Raw genomic sequence first — 18,689 nt, forward strand, 5'->3', positions numbered from 1 at the left:
AATCTTTACTGTGGATAATGGAATTATTGCTGGTGAGAGAATGTGATAGAAATTAAAAACTTAATATTGTAGCAGCTGCACTCTGTTGAGCGTTGCTTTAGCTATGCTTCAATCACTGGGACGATCTTACTTGAGAACACACTGTAGGGAAGGAAAGGGCTGCTTGGGCTTCCTGTTTCTAAGGTTGCCTCCATGCCAGCATGACAGGAGGGCTTATGTCATGGTGGAAGAAGAAAAAGAGGGAGCTCGGGACAAGACATGCACACAGTTTCAAAATTGAACTCACTGTTTCAGAAGGTTCCATCCATGGGTACCTGGCACTATGCACTAGGTCAGAACATCATAGCAGCATATTGACCTTATGATGATTAGGAAACAGAGAGGATAAGCGACAGAAACCAAAGACCCGCTCCCAAGGACCTGCCCCTGTAACATACTACCCTATATATTCTCATTCTCTCCTAAAATTTGAAGAATCTCTCAAAAGAGTCAACAGTTGAAAATCAATCATCCAACACAGGAAACTGTGGAGGACACATCCTATCCATTCCACAAGGGCCTACATTATGGTCTTTTATTACTTTAGAAATGATTAGAAGCATTGGATAGCATATTATGACTTGAAAATCTGATCAATCATTGTTGGCTTCTGCCTTAGTAAATATGAGACACTCATACAAAGCAGACATTCAAGAGGTGAGTTACTATTATTGTGAGCCCTTTGTTTATATGTGTAACACTCTGACTCTGTTCCTGACACAATGTGGCCATCATTTGCCCTGTTTTCAGCTGAGAAAACTGATCTGGGAAAAACAAGTACCCTTGCAGAGGTCAAGATACTGCTAAAAATTGAAAAGCTTATACCCAGTGTCAGTCTTTGTCCAACTTTGACTTAGATAGTTATTCTTTTTCACATTTTAAAACTCTTTAAGTGTTTTGATATTTGCCTCTTTGCTATTTGCTCACACGCTTGCTTAATTTTGTAAATACTTACAGTATAAATTATACTTAAAAATGGATGTCATAAAATGTATAATAAGAAATTATGGGAAAAGTAAGATTGGGGAAATATTAATATTCAGAGTATGAATTCATAAGCTTTTGCAGAGCATATTCAATGTAGTTGGCACCATATGGGGATTGTAAGTTTAGAAGTAAAATTAACAAAATCGATATGCCTCATAATTGTAGATGTAAATTGGGGGACTTAATATAAGACCCATTATAGACTTCTAGGGACACTTGGAAGCACTGTGAAATAACCAGTTACACATGACCATGTAGCTGCACACTATTATGTTGAATCATGTCTGTTACAAGGAGAGGGGGGCCCTTTGTTTGTCCTGGCCACCTGGCTAGCTTACACCCAAAATAATCACACAGAAAATGTATTCATTAAAACACTGCTTGGCCCATCAGCTCTAGTTTCTTATTGGCTAATTCTTACATCTTAATTTAACCCATTTCTATTAATCTGTGTATCGCCACATGCCAGTGGCTTACCAGGAAAGATTCAGCATGTCTGACTCTGGTGGGTTCATGATGGCTCTCTCTCACTCTGCTTTCTTCCTCCCAGAATTTACTTCTGTGTTTTCCACCTACCTTAATTCTGCCCTTTCAGGCCAAAGCAGTTTCTTTATTCATTAACCAATGAAAGCAACATACAAACAGAAGAACCTCCTACACCACATGTCCATCACTGTGTGATTTTACTGGCTCTTTTGTGCCTGTCCACACCCCTAGAGCCTCAGAATCAAAAGTCTGCCATCCTGGCAGTATCCTCTTTCCATGTTCCACAATCTGCATGACTTGAAGTCACCAATGTATGCGTGAGTGAAGAAAAGTTCAGTTGGGTCAAAAAGTGTTCCATATGGTATAGCTAGCAAATTGCAGACATAACAACATTCTATCCCCATCTGTCATGGCTGTGACACACATAGGTAGTTAAATGAGCAAACATTGGGACAGGGATTAGGAATTTAGAACCTTTCAACCCAGGGAACTGAGAAGAGGGTCAGAGAGTGCATTTCAACACACAGAAAGCAAGGATTGGCTATGGGGAAGGCAAGAGAGGTGGTTCAAGGCAAAGCACTGAGACTATGACCTGGCCAGGGAAAGCCAAGGTGTTTAAACATTCCTCCTTCCAGCTCTATCTCTATACACTGCTCCACATAACCATCTGCGGCTCTGAAATAGCAAAAGAGTGCTTAGAAGATGCTTGGAGAACTAGAGACAAAAGAGGACACAAAGGAAGGACAAAGGTGGGCAGTCAGAATACATAAGTACTTATCGATTCACTTAAAAATAGATTTCAGCTACAGAGAAAAATCACTGTGCATTAATCAATGCATCATCAAAATGCATCGAGTCAGCCAGATAGCCTCCGCCTTTTGAAAATTTACTAGATTTAGCTCTCCTAGTTCACATTGTCTTATACAGAAATCTTGCCATGGGGCTGGGAAATTGCTGTGAAACAAAGAAGAATTCTTGGTGAAGCTGCAGAATTCTATACTCTAAACCCAGCCCTGACCATTGTAACAGAGAGGAGGCAGTGACTCAAGTCAGATGACGAATTTGGAACCCCCTTTTTCCCAAGGTTCTTCCTGGATCTGTTTGTATTCCCAGTGTTCAATCAGAGACAAGGAAACCCTGTTCTGGTCTCAATTTTGTGGTATTACTTTTGGTTCAACTCACTTGTCTCCTGCATCTAGCTCATGTTGGGATAAATTGTTGAACATTTTTGTAAATCATTGGTTTCGTGGGTTTTCTTATATTCTTAAAGGCAGTATCACTGTCTGCCTTCTCTGTCTCATAGCTCCTAAGCAGATCAACTAAGGTCTTGCATATGGAAACACTCTCTAACTACCAAGTACAATGATCACATGTTCTGATGTTACTGTTGATTTTTATATTTTTTTCTTTTTGGAATTGAGACCATCATACATGCATATAGTATGTTGTTACTTTCATGCAGACCTGCCAGGATGTTTTCTACAGAGGTTAAACATTGTCCCTAGGAAACCAGTTGAGGAAACAATAAAAAGAGTTTTTGAAAACATTCTGTAAAGAGCTCTTTCGTTGGTTAAGGAAAAAATAAAATGAATTTAATAAACAAATTAATAAAAAAAAACATAGCAAAGTAACTACCTGCTTCTCCTGTGGAGTTTAATGCTCAGAGTACAGATCCAGACAAGAAGCAATATACAGTGTCACGGAACATACAGCCAAAGACTCTACAGGACCAAGGAACATACAGGGCCAAACAAAGAGACAACTCGGGCTTTAGTTTCCTCATTTTCAATGTGAGTTGATAAAGTATGAGGTCTGAGGTGGGGATAAAATGTCAATTCAAAAGCAGATTATGGATTTATCTTTGGAAAGTTTCTGCAGCTGTGATGTGGGCCATCTAGACTGGAACTACCTGAGCTGAGTAATTGCATGCCCTTGATATTGTAATAGAGACGCTTTATACAGTCCCAGCTGGTACATGCCTTGCCCCTCATGTTTATTCAACTTTTTAAAGAGATTCCAGACTAGGGGTAAGAATGATGAAGACAAAATGTATCCATTTGTGAAACTGTGAAATAATAAATTAAATCTATTCTTTAAAACATAAAGAGGTGTCTGAAGGAGCTGGACAGATGGCTCAGAGGTTAAGAGCACTGACTGCTCTTCCAGGGGTCCTGAGTTCAAGTCCCAGCAACCGCATGGTTGCTCACAACCATCTACAATAAGATCTGGTGTTCTCTTCTGGCATGCTGGAAGAACACTATAAATGTAATAAATAATTAAAATTTAAAAAAAAGAGGTGCCTGAAGTATGGACTATGATGTAAAATCTCATTATATGTAAATGATGGTGACTAAACATTTTTTAATACCCTGGATGATTTAAAAAAACAGATTTTATCTGAATACTTAGCAACTTTTAATCTTTGAATGACATGATCTCTAGTTTCCATTTCTACACTAGCATTCTGAGACACACATAGGAGAGATGCTTTGACTAGAAGTCCTCCCTGAATACACATCTGTAGGTCATAATGCAACACTGAGTAGCAATCATCAAAGTAGTTAATGTTCACGTACGGTACATGTGTAACAACCAGTTACAAACCACTTGGCTACCCATCTTGTCTTGTGATTCTCCCAGCAACCCTCTCTGCTAAGCTAAATAAATATTGTGGAAACTGCAGCTAAAGGACATTAAGGGGTAGACAGAGAGTCTCACCATGGTTAGTGACAATCCTAATAATGAATGATAATGTATAAAATGTTGCCTTCCGGAGTGACACTGGTGAACCATTTTTATTACTAATAATACATCTTTAGGTTAAAGACCATATAGATGTACAGGGTAGGGTGTGACAGCCCATTGCTCATTGCTGTCAACTTATGGGAAAGTAGGCAACAGAATTTCCCTATTGCTGTTGATCTTTCGGGGCCTCAGATCTTCAGAGAAATCCTAGTGATGTAACAACCCAGATCCTCCCAAAACTTGGGGGAATGGTCAATAGCAGAACAATACCACCCATAAATATCATGTAACTAGTGTCCACTGTGGAGACCCAAAAATGTGAGCCTATTTCCACCCCGACCAAAGGTCAGAAAGTTGGAACTTACTTCTATTCCTTCAAAGTTATTGTCTGTTTCTACTTCAAACAAAGGTCCCACCTAGATTTAGATCAGAGAGTTTTGCTCTCTCAAGGCTGTTGTCAACAGGTGTGGCTAATATCTAGACCTGGTATTTCAGAAAGAGAGAAGTACATATGTTTCTACCCCAAACAGAAGTCTAAGGATTTTGCTAAATTCCTACTCCCTTAGGAATTCCACACGGGGAGTGCTTTGCCTAGAGAATATTTTGGTCTAGGGTGTGAGCATGACTTGTCTTGTTCTAGCAACAGAATGTTTAACTAAGAATGTAGCCCACCACTTGCAACTGGTATGTTCATTTTTTTTTTGTTTCATGTTAATGCAGTTTTTTATCTTACTCCTAACTTTTGGGATCAGGGCATCTTAAGGAAATGGAAATTAAATGTGGGAAATTTCAATATTCACTGGAACTCCCTCCCGGTACTATCCTATGTTCTCTGCTTTATTATTTTCACTTGTATCTTCGTACCCTACACTAACTTTTCTAATTCCCATGCCCCTACACTGGTAAGTGGTATTTTTGTTGAAACTGGTCTCCAACAGTACACAAAGTTCCAAGAATCTTTTTAGAGAACTGCACCGTTTTCAGCTCTCAGTCTCTACTTCTCTGAAGTAAAGAATAAAGAAACTCTGGATCTCAAAAAGATTACCAGCTGAATAAAAACACATGGCTATCACAGCACTGCCCACAATAACTAAAGCTTGGACTCAACCTAGGTACCCATGAACAGATCAATAAATAAAATGTACTACATAGACACAATGCAGTCAGGATGGGATTGGGGCCTAGCTGTAACCTTCAATGGGCATGGATAACCTACTTAATCCAACTAGTCCTCACCTGCTAAAGTTTCCAGAACCTTCCCATATCATATCACTAGTTGGGGAAATCGTTCAAGACAGGTTGGGATACCTAATACTCAAGCAACAATGGGGATATTTTAAACATAAGATTCCCTCATAGGAAGCAGTTGGAAGAAATTAACCCCAAGTAAGGAAGTGGAAGTATTCAGGAAACCAACTCCAAGAGAGCTAAGATTGTCTCCATGGTACCCAGGTATTCCTTCCACCTCCATGTATGTACCCTCCTTCTTCTTTTCCTGTATTTATTCATTCCCTGCTCCACACAGCATTGCTCTTTAGGTATAGGTATCATTTATTCTTTCCTGGCTCCTTTTTGCTCTAACTTATAAGAATTTTTCTGTACCTGGCAATCTGTAGAAGGGATAGCAACAAAATACAAATCTGGCTATGGAGGAAATCACTTGCCTGAATTTAGATGACCAATTATGTTTTTAAGGCTTAGTATTAACCAAGTTCATAAAAATGTCCAAAGTAATAGCTATCCTATCTCTATGAACAGTGACATCTAGTAAATCACGGAATTTGTACGTAGCCTGATTTTTTAAGCAAAATATTAAAGACTGAGACAGCTTTTTGGCTATGGGAGAATATGCACTGATGTGTAGATGCGTTTTCATTGAATTTTCCTGAAAGAATTCCCTCCTCCATGAAGGATAGCTGTACATGCATGTACTCCTGTCCTTTAGGAAAAAAAACTATCCAGTCAATATTTTAAGAATAATTTTTGTATAGTTTCTATCTTCATAAAGGAATAAAACAAAGACATTTACTGGACATTGTCATTGAAATTTATCAATAATTTCACAGAAACATTAAGCCCAAGAATCTTCTTATAATTCCTTTAGAAGTTCTTCACTGCATCCCCTCTCTTTCCTTGGTTGAAGCTTCTGTGTGAGTGAGCTACAAGAATCCAGGAAGAAATCAGAGGCACAGAGACACAATGATAGCAGAAGGAGGAGTGAAAAATTCTCATGATAGGGAGAAGAAAGATGAAGCCATGGTGCATGATGCACTTGACAACCTCTTTGCGAATCACTGGTCCAGAGTGATTGGCCCATACTAATAATAACTGCAAACCACACCGAAGCCTCTCTCATGGACAAACATAGTTCTAATACTGGTAATTGAGGACCTGGCTGGTGACTGAGTGGTAATCCTTCCTAATGTGATTCTAAGCTCCTAGAGCTGTCAATTGCACCTGTGCACCAGTTCCATCCTCAGAGGATAGGAAGGGATCCTGATTTCCATGCATCTTAAACCTTTGTTTTATTTCTATACTAATTGAGATCTTGATCAAGAATGGCTATTAATATTGGTGACTGGGCACTTTCAGATGGCAGCAATATAAATGTGGTAACATATTCCACAGGGACCTACTTAATCTTCCCCCAGCATGTGTCACTTCATTGTCACTGTTGGTAGTAAATTAAAGAAATGCTTCAAATCCTTGCATTGCTTTATGTCAACAGAAGTAGCCATTTTCCTCATCCTGTAAATCTTGGCTGCTGACCAACAGAATTTGGTGGAAGTGAGTGAGCGCTTGTAACTTCGGCAGCAAGGCATTTGTGTCCTAAAGGTCTTGCAGCTTCTCTGTTTCCCAATGTCTCCATATAAGAAAGTCCAGCCTAGGCAGTTTGGATGCTCACCTTAGGAGACCTGGATAGAGGTGGGCGGTCCTTGGGCTTCCCACAGGTCAGGGAACCCTGATTGCTCTTTGAGCAGATGAGGGAGGGTGACTTGATCGGGGGAGGGGGAGGGAAATGGGAGGCGGTTGCGGGGAGGAGGCAGAAATCCTTAATAAATAAATTAATTAAAAAAATATATATATATAAAAAAGAAAGTCCAAGGAAACCTAAGAGAAACGCTGCCCAGCCAAGGACAAGAAGAGGTTCCAGAGCGAGTTTTTCTTAGCCTCTTCAGCTTTGCTTCAGTCACCTGAGCAACTGAAGCTGCAAGAAAACTTTGTTAGGTCAATACGTTTGGCATGCTTTGTTAGGTACTCCTAAAACACGTCCTTGACTTTCTCTTCTCAGAGACTTACATAAAATATTCTTTTCCCTATCAATTGATTCCATTTTTGTCATCATTTGGATCATAATTAAAATTTACTCCTGAAGAATCATTTATCCAGTGTTTATATAATACAAATGTCTGGTTCTGTATATTAATTGACTTAGTTTTGGCACTGTGCTTATGACAATATGAAATTAATTACTTTTTGTTTATTGCATATTTGTTTTTTATTGTCCGTCCAAATGTAATCCTCATAAAAAGTCTATGGGGAAAATAGTTGCCTTTTTCTCTATTACATCTAAGGAGAGACTTGGCCACTGTCCCTAGAATCCTTTCACCATTTTTGTGCATGCCTCCATCCTGAAGGCTCTTGCTGACAACACTTGCTTCTCTGTTCCAAGGGCCACATTCAAACTGTTAGTGTCCTGTTTTGATCAACTTCACCAAAACACAGAAAACAGATGGGAAAGAATTTGCCAAGCCTTAGCCAATGACTGAAGAACAGAGTGTGAGATATAAGCACCCCAGTGTCTGCCTTCCTGATGAGGAAAACTTCTGAAATGTGATCCACGCCATCTCCAAGACTCACCTGCAGGACTGAGCTGTAGTTCCCCTGTGAGATCCTCTCGGCTTCGCTCTTCATACATGAACGGCTCATAGAAACCTTAGTTGGTAGCCTTCCTTTCCTGTGGTAATTTGCCCAGTTCCCTGAAGTTTTCTAGAGACATTTTGTAACAGACTACATTCTTGCTAACTGTTATGTCTGATATACTTTAAGAGAATGGAGAGTCTTTGGGAATAAATCCATCTAAGCAATTCTTGTTTTCCACATGTTTGCTTTTTACTTTGACACTGTCAATCAGCTTCATATTTGGAATGCAAGCGTCCTCCATGGCACCACTCACCCCCTTTTGCAGCCCCTTTGGTGGAGGTTTTCTTGAAGGTTTGCTTGCCATGCGCCAAGATGCTTTATGAAGTCGGATGGGAAATAGAACACACCTGCATGGCGTGCTGAAAGTCAGGGATATGGAAAGTTCTGTAGACGAAGCTGGCCACTGTATATACTCAACTATGTTCATAGCAGCATTGTTTGTAATAGCCAGAACCTGGAAACAACCTAGATGCCCTTCAATGGGAGAATGGATGAAATAAGTATGGAGTATATACATTTTAGAGTACTACTCAAACAGTAAAAAACAAGGACTTCTTGAATTTTGCATGCAAATAGATGGAAATAGAAAACACTATCCTGAGTGAGGTAAGCCAGACCCAAAAGGAGGAACATGGGATGTACTCACTCATATTTGGTTTCTAGCCAGAAATAAAGGACATTGAGCCTATAATTAGTGATCCATGAGAAGCTAAATAAGAAGGAGAACCCAAAGAATAACATATAGGCATCTTCCTGAATATTAACCTCCATCAGGCGATGAAAGGAGACAGAGACAGAGACCCACATTGGAGCACCGGACAGAAATCTCAATTTCCAAATCAGGAGCAGAAGGAGAGAGAGCACGAGCAAAGAACTCAGGACCGCGAGGGTTACACTCACACACGGAGACAATGAGGATGTTCTATTGGGAACTCACCAAGGCCAGCTGGCCTGGGTCTGAAAAAGCCTGGGATAAAACCTGACTAGCTGAACATAGCGGACAATGAGGACTACTGAGAACTCAAGAACAATGGCAATGGGTTTTTGATCCTACTGCACGTACTGGCTTTGTGGGAGCCTAGGCAGTTTGGATGCTCACCTTACTAGACCTGGATGGAGGTAGGTGGTCCTGGGACTTCCCACAGGGCAGGGACCCTGATTGCTCTTTGGGCTGACCAGGGAGGGGGACTTGATTGGGGGAGGGGGAGGGAAATGGGAGGCGGTGGCGGGGAAGAGACAGAAATCTTTAATAAATAAACAAACAAACAAATAAATAAATAAATAAATGGAGGTCTTCAAAATCTGACAAATTATTAATTTCTGCACCATTTTTTTTCTCCTGGAGTGCCCAAAGCAGAAAGTACCTAGATCCAGAGAATATTTTTTTAGTCAAGAGGTTTTTAAAAAAGAAAAAAGAAAGAAAAGAAAAGAAAGGTAAAACTCCCCATTAAAAGGAGAAATGATTTGGATCCAAGTTTTACTGAAAAAAATGTTTCATAAACTTTATAAAAATCCCACTGGAGATACTTCTGATGTCTTTTGCCACATTCCATATTCATTGCCTTATAAAAACCATCACCAGTTAGGATTCCTCCTGGTTTTTCTAAAAGAAATTTCCTAGGCTAACTAAATTGCCCTTCAAATAATCTGAAACTAGGAGGGGGGTTCAAGGCAAGAAACTATGTAGAAATAATGAATCTCTTGCAAGTAGTATGCAGTCTAGTTGTTAATGTTCTTAGTAATCATTAGTACATGTTTTAACATTTCTATCAAGTTGTGGATTCCCAGAAAATAACCTTTCCAATAGCATACCAAGTTTGTATTTTTACTATTTCATTTCTATTTATTTACTTTAGAAACTGCTGTATTGTACAAAACGAAGGAAACATCCACGGTGTAGTGAGATACGATACAAGTCATAGTTCTGCCACCAATTGTGTGGTCTCCTAGAAGCTGAGCTTCCTAAGTCCTCCATTTATTCGTCTATAATCATGGTTCCTACTCCTCACTGCAGGGGTGAAGGTGATGCTTGTCAATGAGTTTCAATAGAGCAAATAAGAGCTGGTTGGCCATCAGCATAGGAGAATTATCTTAAAATTTGTTTGAATTCTTTCTTTGCTACACAGAGAACACTGGACGTGACTGAACTTCTGAGGGTTTCTCCTAACTCCCTCAGTCTTTCCCTTTACCTCACAGCACAGCAGAGTTCCAAAGGAGACATGGAGCTGCTACAGGAAAGTGTCACTAGAATGTTCTCCCAGGACTTAGCTCAGAGAAGGTTCTTCATGGACAGCGACGGTTCTCTTGTCATCCATCCTGGCAAAGTCTCTGTCCTATGCAATTTCCTAGCATCTTGGAGCTCCCAATGCAACACTTGTCACATAGTTTATGAACTCCCTTAAGGCCAACCTCCTCCACCAAGTTACAGATTAGTCAACGTAGTAATTTATATGCCCAGTTTTAGTACCAGAAGCTTCAACCAACTAAGAATTAAAAATATATGGAAAAATATATCTTGACAGGCATTTTTTCTTGCCACTATTTCCTAAGCAATACTGCACAAACAAATAATATAGAGATGATTTAAATTTTATGAGAAGACATTGTTAGGTCATCTGCAGAGAAGGAACTGAACATCAGAGAATTTTGATGTGTTGAGGTACTTGTGAATGAATCCTTCTGTGGACACACAGAAAGAGCTGAGTCTTACCTTATATTCATGTTCATTCCCATGGTCTGAGCCTTTCTATGTAGAATTTAATTTACTACTCTAGTAATATGAAATGAGAATCAGCAGCAGCCCTGAGTAAGTGGGAAATATGAGGAAGGAAAGGAAAACTTGTGACTTTCCCATGATCAAATGCCTACCAAGTCATACCTGAGTCTGTTGTCTACACACTAGAACTATCTCCAGTTCTGTGTCTAGAATGTGAAGTGAGGTTCTGCATTATTCAGTAAGAAAAGAAGAAATGAATTATGAGATCCTAGGAAAGAGAAAAACACCTAGGCAGGGATAGAGATCAAAACTGACACTGTTTGGGTTTGTTTCCGAGAAGCCAAAGAGTTAAGAAATAAAATCTAGAGACTGGGAGGCAAAGCCTGTTGCCTTCAGTGCTGTGTTTATTCCGAGAAAGTTGACCGTTCACTGCTGTGAAGAGCAGGAGACCTGGATCCCTATGTATTTCTGGATGACCTCACTCTTGCAAGACCTAAGATTACTCATCCATTGCTAAGGCAAAAGATGTGGTGAACATTCTAGTCCTCATAAGAGTTTGTGATGGTGTCATGTGACAAAAACAAGCAGAACTCTCAGTTAAACTGAGCTGCCCAGATGGGGCTCAGATGGACCAAACAGCCTGGATGAAGTTGACACCAGCCAAGATGACCAGAAAAAACAAGAGGTCAATCAGACTGCCCGGAAGAAGCAAAAGCAAGCAGCCTGAAGAAATCAGAGACCTGCTTGGAAGAGACTCAGACCAACTGAGCTACCCAGAAAGGACACCCTGTAACTTGTTAAGCAGTCTGCCAGTTGTAGAGTATGCTCTGGGTTTCCTGTATTCAAGAACTATCAGCCATATTGAGGAAGAATTTGGTGATGCATCTGCATTTGAGACATTTCTGTTCCTGTAAGTAACCCCTCAGTCATATTCCTGTAAGTCACCCCAACAGAACTCATTGGTCCACTAAGTTGGACTTTGGTGGTATCCATACTTTATCTGCCATCAGTTTCCTATGTGGAGTGAGTAGACATTTGCTCATTTCTCCCCGAGAACAGAGCTAAACAACACAGTGCCTGCTTTATCTTTCAGCTCCTTATCTTCAGAATGAAGCATGATACCAAACACATGGCAGGAAACACATGGCAGGAAATGAACAACTATATTCACTGAATGAAAGATCTCTGTTCCTTGAGTGAAAAATAGAAATGGGGCTTTCAAATATTTTAAGTCAAGATACAGAATCACATGATTTTGTGAATTCTTAATGCTCTCAAGTCCATAAAGTCACCCAGGACAATACACCCTTTATAGTCTTCTTCTTTGGTATGGCTTCAGTCCACCATTGGCTCTGAATTTGTTAAATTTCATTCTTGTGATATTTTTCTGGTATTTGTCTATATTAGTGTTGTACACACCCTCTGATCCAAGTCTGAGGTAGGGAAAACATACTTGCCCTTAGTTGGCCAAGGAAAATCAAAACAGCTGGTGTGCCAAGGAAACAGGCAAATCATATTTATTAAGGCATTGATAAGAAAAGAAAGCCTAGGCAAAATTGCGTGACCAAGTCCAGGCACACTGCTAAGCAAATTACATGCATCAGCTCGGTTTTTTCAACAGTGTCATTATCCCGATTTCACGGGAAGAAGGCATATTTTCAGAGATTGACTTGTCTGGTGCAGTAGTCACTGCACTGCAGGTGAGATAGGAAACAAGGTCTCTCTAGGGATTTGGACTTCTAATTCTGCACACTTTGGCACTCGACACCAGACAATAGGGTCGAGCTGTGCATGAGTTGCGCAAGGACTGAAATGTGCTGGGGTGGGGGGGGCTTGAGCTGTGCAAAAGACACTAAGCAAACAGCGGAACGAGGGATAAAGTGGGGCCTGAGCTCTAAGCCAAAACATTCTCTCTTCAAGAACACTCTGGAATGGGCGTGCTTCTACCTCACCTGTTGTCAGTGTTTGTGCTTCTCTCGCCTAGAAACAAATAGAGAGGCAGAAATTTAAGTCACCTGCCCATCCTTTGACCAGAACAAAAAGAGGCCTATAAGCAGTAGTTCCTTCAGAACTATGATCGGTGAACTTGTTCCCCTTTTCTCACACTCGACCTGACTTGACCCATCTCAAATCTCTCCTATGTTTAGTAGCCATATCTGGCTAGAATCTGATCTCAAACCTTGCTTAAACCTATACTAAATCTGAGGACTATATTAATCATTTTGAACTTTGCTTCTCTACCAGTCAAAGGGACTGGTATCTAATTAATACATAACTTTAGTTAGCCCCTATTACATTATATGTATAAAATGTAATGTATGTGTGTGTATACATACATATACATATATATATATATATATGTTCTGTGAGAGTTCAATTCATGAATTCAGGAATGCATAGATGAGCAACAATAACAAAAACAACAAACTACACTTACTGTTAACTCTTGTAAATTAGAAGAATATAATCTGAGCACCTTCTCTACACAAAGAGTACCTAGGGGCCAAAGAGATAGATTTCCAGCTCCAAGTCTGAAAAGAGAAAGAGAGGGATAGGGGGAGAGAGAACACATGAGATAAGGTGGCTTTTCATGAAACTAAGAACCCCTACTTTGGTTTTTCTGTTAGGATATATAATAGAGATTCTTGGTGGTAGAAAAGGTAGCTGAATTTCTCAAAATACTTACAAACTTTTTAATTGTCTAGTTCAAAGTCTAATTCTATGTCTTCTTGTATTTTGCTTTTTGTTTTTGTTTTCACGGTTTTAAAAGGCAGAGGCTCACAGGGCCTTCGGACATCACTCCTGTGTCCCTTCACAGCGGTACCTCAGTGTCATTTCTTGTCCTAGAGGAACCATCCTGTTTCTTGCTCTCTAGCTCAGGCTGTGTTTTCTCTGAAGCATTGTCTCCCTGCAAAATTAAATGTCTGTTTGTTCATCTCTTATTATTTGTCTTTCTTCTTTCAATGTGGTTTCCGGGATTTCTTATTCATCTTTCTGTCTTTGGCCCCAGGCATATGTTGATAGATTTTTTTTTCCTTTAGGAAAAAGAAAAAAAATTAGAGCAAATGAATGAATGATACAAAATTCTATAGCTGAAAGTCCCTGGGCTTTTAATGTACTCCTGTGATGAGCTGTTCTACAAAATGCCCCCAAGTGCTATTGGGAGGGCTAAGTCTGAGAATGAAGGCACAGCTATGGCCGATAATGATCTCTCTTCAACTACCTTTGTCCTGGGTGGAAGTGCAGTGAACTTTCCAGGTTCAGTGTATAAACTCTGTCAGGAGTAAGCAGGATCTCATCTTCACCATGGCAAAGGTCACAACTAATGTCCCTATGGCACAAGGCAGGTTGACAAGAGAAAATCAGAAATGTTCATGTCTTGTATGACATCTCAGCCTTGAAGAGACAATAAATGGAGGCCTTAAAATCAACAGAAAATATGCTTTGTGTCATTAGGTTCATTAGAAAGACATGTAAGGAAATAATTAAGCAAAAGTGTATGATCAAACAGTAATAAACTGGGGTAGGGGCATTCAGTGAAGTCTCAGATTCTCCTAGATTTTTCTGTATAACATCTGTACTTCCATTAGTAGGGCAAGACTCCTATGGAATGAGAGTCTTATATTTTCCTTCCAAATAAAGTGGATCAAAGAGAAAAGTCCTTTATGACGTGCTTGTGAAAAGGTCAGATTGACCTTTTACCTTTGTTCATTTTTTAATTAATTTCTTAGGTTGGTTTGATGATTTAATATTATTTGACAATTTGACTTGATTTAGAATTTAGAAACATGGAAACACAACTTTTCATGTCTCTTATGAGGGTATTCCCAGAAATAAAGAAGAAGACTATGGGAGGGACCATTTCTCAGACTGTGAGAAAGCAAGCTAAACACCAATGTTCCTTTCCCTGCTTCCTGACTGTGAATGGAATGTGACCAGCAGTTTCATGTGCTTGTTACTAAGGCTTCCACACTATGATGAACTGTACCCCAAACTATGACCCAAACAATCCCTTCCTTGCTCCCTTAAATTGTTCCTGTGAGGCAATTTGTTATAGCAATGAAAAAGTAACTAATGCAGTTGGCATAGGAAAGATGGATCCTATCATATCTTCATGTACGTCACTTACTCTGTTTCCATTTACTGCCCTCCATCACTTCTTCCTGTGCCACTCCCATCTCTATCTTACCTGCCTTCCTTTCTTCCCCACTTAGCCCCCTTCTTACTACATGTATTCCATTAAACTATTCTTTTCTTCTCAAAAAAAGAAAAAAAGATAGAAAGAAAGAGAGAGTGTGTGTGAAAAAAGAAAGAAAGAAAGAGAGAAAGAAAGAAAGAAAGAAAGAAAGAAAGAAAGAAAGAAAGAAAGATGAACTTCTTATCTTTTCTGGGTATTTTTTTTTATTCCAGTAACTTGTTTTATAACCATTGTAGCATCTATTATTCCTTGGCTCTTTAGTCTGTTATCTTGGTCTTGGGTTTGGCTTTCTCTAGTATATTATTTTCTTTCAGTTAAGCTATTTTTAATTAATAAAGATATACAGATATGCATGTGTATATATATTATGTATACATTTATATATAAAGATTTCTTTATCCATCCTCAAGATCCCTCTTTTAGTTTTGTGACCTATACATGTGTGTGTGTAAAAATGCACACAGACATACATGTGTGTAATTTTAACTTAAGTTTTGAATATAAAAGAAAGTAGATTGTATTTGTCTTTCTGAAAATGACATTTTACTTAAAATTATTTCCAGTTGTACCAATTTTCCTGCAAATGTCATGGTTATGAGTCACATTTTCTTTATCGATGTTGTCAGTCGGTAGGCATCCAGGGAGGTTCCATTTCTTGGCTACTGAGTACTGCACTAACAAATATGAATTTGCAAGTGGTTGGATATAGAAGCAACACAGATACATCTGGGTCACGTGGTAATTCTAGGTTTACTTTCTAGAGGAAACCTCATGCCAATTTTCATAGTTACTGCACCAAAAAAGAATATGGCTTCCATTTTTCCACATCTCCCTTGGCACTTGTTGCCACTGTGACCCTGATGACTGTCATTCTGACTGGAATGAGATAGCATCTCAAAGCAGTTTTAATTTCTATTTCTTTGATAGCTTAAGATATTGAACACTTTCTTGGGTATTTATTTGCTGTTTGTTTTTCTTCTTTGGAGTACTGTCTACTAAACCCATTAGCCCATTTACTGATCTGGATTTGGGGGGACGGGTTAATGTTTGTGTATCCTAGACATGAGTGCTCTGTTTGATGTATAGCTGGCAGAGACTTTTTTTTCTCATTCTGTGGGGTTCTTCATTACCCTGGTGACTGGTTTGTGGTTTGTTTGTTTTGTCTTATTATGTGCCATACAGAAGCTTTTAATGTTGTATAATCTCATTTGTCAGTTACTGGCATAAACTGACTTTCACAGTTGTCCACATGCTATTCTTTGTCAACTTTTGAGTCCCGGTATTTGAAATAAGTAGAGTTTTGAGAGAAGAAAGAAAGGAATCCTAAACTTTTATATCCCATTGCAAGCACTTTGGATCCCAGAGGATGTCCTGTGCACTTGGCCTGCATCTAGCAGCCAATCCCAAGGGTCCAGGAAATGAGGAATTCCTCCCAAGTGACTGAGATCCAGTGCCAACCACGATGGCATCTTGCTGCAGCTGTGCATCATCGCTTGTGTGAACCATGTGCTTGTGGGCCACCATAAGCATGAATACCTGAGACTCGAGGATAAGAACACAAAATCACAAGCTCTAAAGATCCAGTGAGAATACAGCAGCTGAAGTAAAGGAGATGATGTTGGGAGAAAGGTGAGGACCAGAAAGGAAGTCTTCCTGTTTGTGGCGACCCCTAGCTTGTTGGGAGAAGCAAGGAGTAAGTGGAAACTGGATTTCATTTGTCTGCATGTTTGTTTATTTAAAGGGGAATCAAGGCAAGTGTCAACATTCCCACCTAGAAATATATACAAGGAGACCAGATTAGCTTCTGTGTGTTTATCCTCAGGGCTGGGGAAAGAGTTGTTTGCCTGTTGACACAAACAGTTGTATTAAGTTGCTCAGGAAGGTCTGTTTGCTGTCCTTGGAAGGGCAGAGCAACCCACACCCCAGAATGTTTGACCTCTTCTCTCCTGCCCCAAGATAAACAAATAGTGTGGCAGGTGAAAGCCTGGCCTCCCCAGCAAGAGCCTCTGATTTTCTTTGCTCATCTGTAAAGTGAGTGAAATAATAGAAGCCCCATCAGAAGGGATGGATGTTCTGCTCTCCATTCACTTAATAGTAGAATAACTGTCCAGCACAAGGGCAAACCTTCAGGGAGGAGACATTGAGTTCATCAATCCAGACCCCATTGCATCCTGGAAAATGTTTCTCAATCTCTCAGACTTCTATATTTCAAACGGAGGAGATGATGTAGAACCAGATTCGCCCTACAACTCTCTGAACTGTGAGCTCTTGGGTATTGATACAGAAAACTAAACCCTTTGTGATTTTTATAGTCACACCCACGAATGACCCAAACATTCAAAAATCCACCATTACTGGAAAGAGATTACTATTTCGGTGATTAGCAGAGCTGGGAAACAAAATGGAAAAATGAAGAGAAATGTACAGAAGAAAAAAGAAAAAAATTGGGAAATAAGAGAAGATAGATGAATCCAATTCTAATGAAGCTGGGCACTGGAGGTCCATTTTAGCCCTGTGATCACATCAGGAAAGCTTCCCTGGGTAGATGATTGACACTCAGTGATGGGTAGACAGAGAATGCATACTACATGTATACATACATGTGGAACTTTAAGCAATTTAAATAACAACAGCAAGAAGTTTATGCTTTACCTAAAAGAGAAAAAAATATAATCTAAATATCCAATGGTATGGTCATGTAACAATAATTGTGGCATAATTTCTCTTCAGAAATTTGGTGGTGTGTCTTAGAGTGATGCAGCAACATTCCAAGTGTTTGCAATATGTGTTACATTTCTAGAAGGAGACTGAAAACATAAGCCAAGTGTGGTCAAGGTATTACGCTTCTTTCAAATTCTTTCTGCCCAAATATTATCTAGCGGTATATGCTCACATGTGTGCTCATCAGAGGCAGTGTAGAGAACTGGGGCTCAGTGTCCCTCGAGTCAAGAGTTTGGTGTCTTCTTAGCTGTGCTCAGAGTTATCCGTTCTTTCTCCTTTAAGGGTTGCAGGGGAGCTATTTTGGTGAGAGCAACGTTCTTGTTCTAGAGGGAAAAAGGATGGGTCTTCATTCTCTGCGGATTCTAGTCCTATCTTTTATTCATGGCATAGACAGCCATGAGAGTGAGTGAGTGTGTGTGTGTGTGTGTGTGTGTGTGTGTGTGTGTGTGTGTGTTTTGATGGGGAGAAACAAATTCTGCAGATCAAGCAATAAACCAACAAAAAAAACCCCATCTAATCAACTGTCTTAAAGATTATCACTCAAACTAGACAAATTGATCCGACTAGCTTTATGTAGCTGCCTGCCTCGAATTCTCCTCAACCAAGAGCATTTGGTTTGATGAGATGCCCTGTTGCTTTAGAAAGTAGCTCATTTGCTGTCTGCCTCGCTCTATGAGCAGATCCAGCTGCTCTGGGTTTTCTTTAGACTTGTAGCTAGATGGGAAGCAAGGCAGAGAGGGAGGGGAGGTGAAATTATTAAGGATAAAAAAAATGGGACTCGACTTCACAACAGTATCACTAAATATCAATTTCATACCAAGAAAAGAAGGTTGGGAGAACAGGAAAGAGAAGGGGGAGGAGGAGAAAGAAAAA

The sequence above is a fragment of the Microtus pennsylvanicus genome, chromosome 2, assembly GCF_037038515.1.
Source record: "Microtus pennsylvanicus isolate mMicPen1 chromosome 2, mMicPen1.hap1, whole genome shotgun sequence".
NCBI lineage: Eukaryota > Metazoa > Chordata > Mammalia > Rodentia > Cricetidae > Microtus > Microtus pennsylvanicus.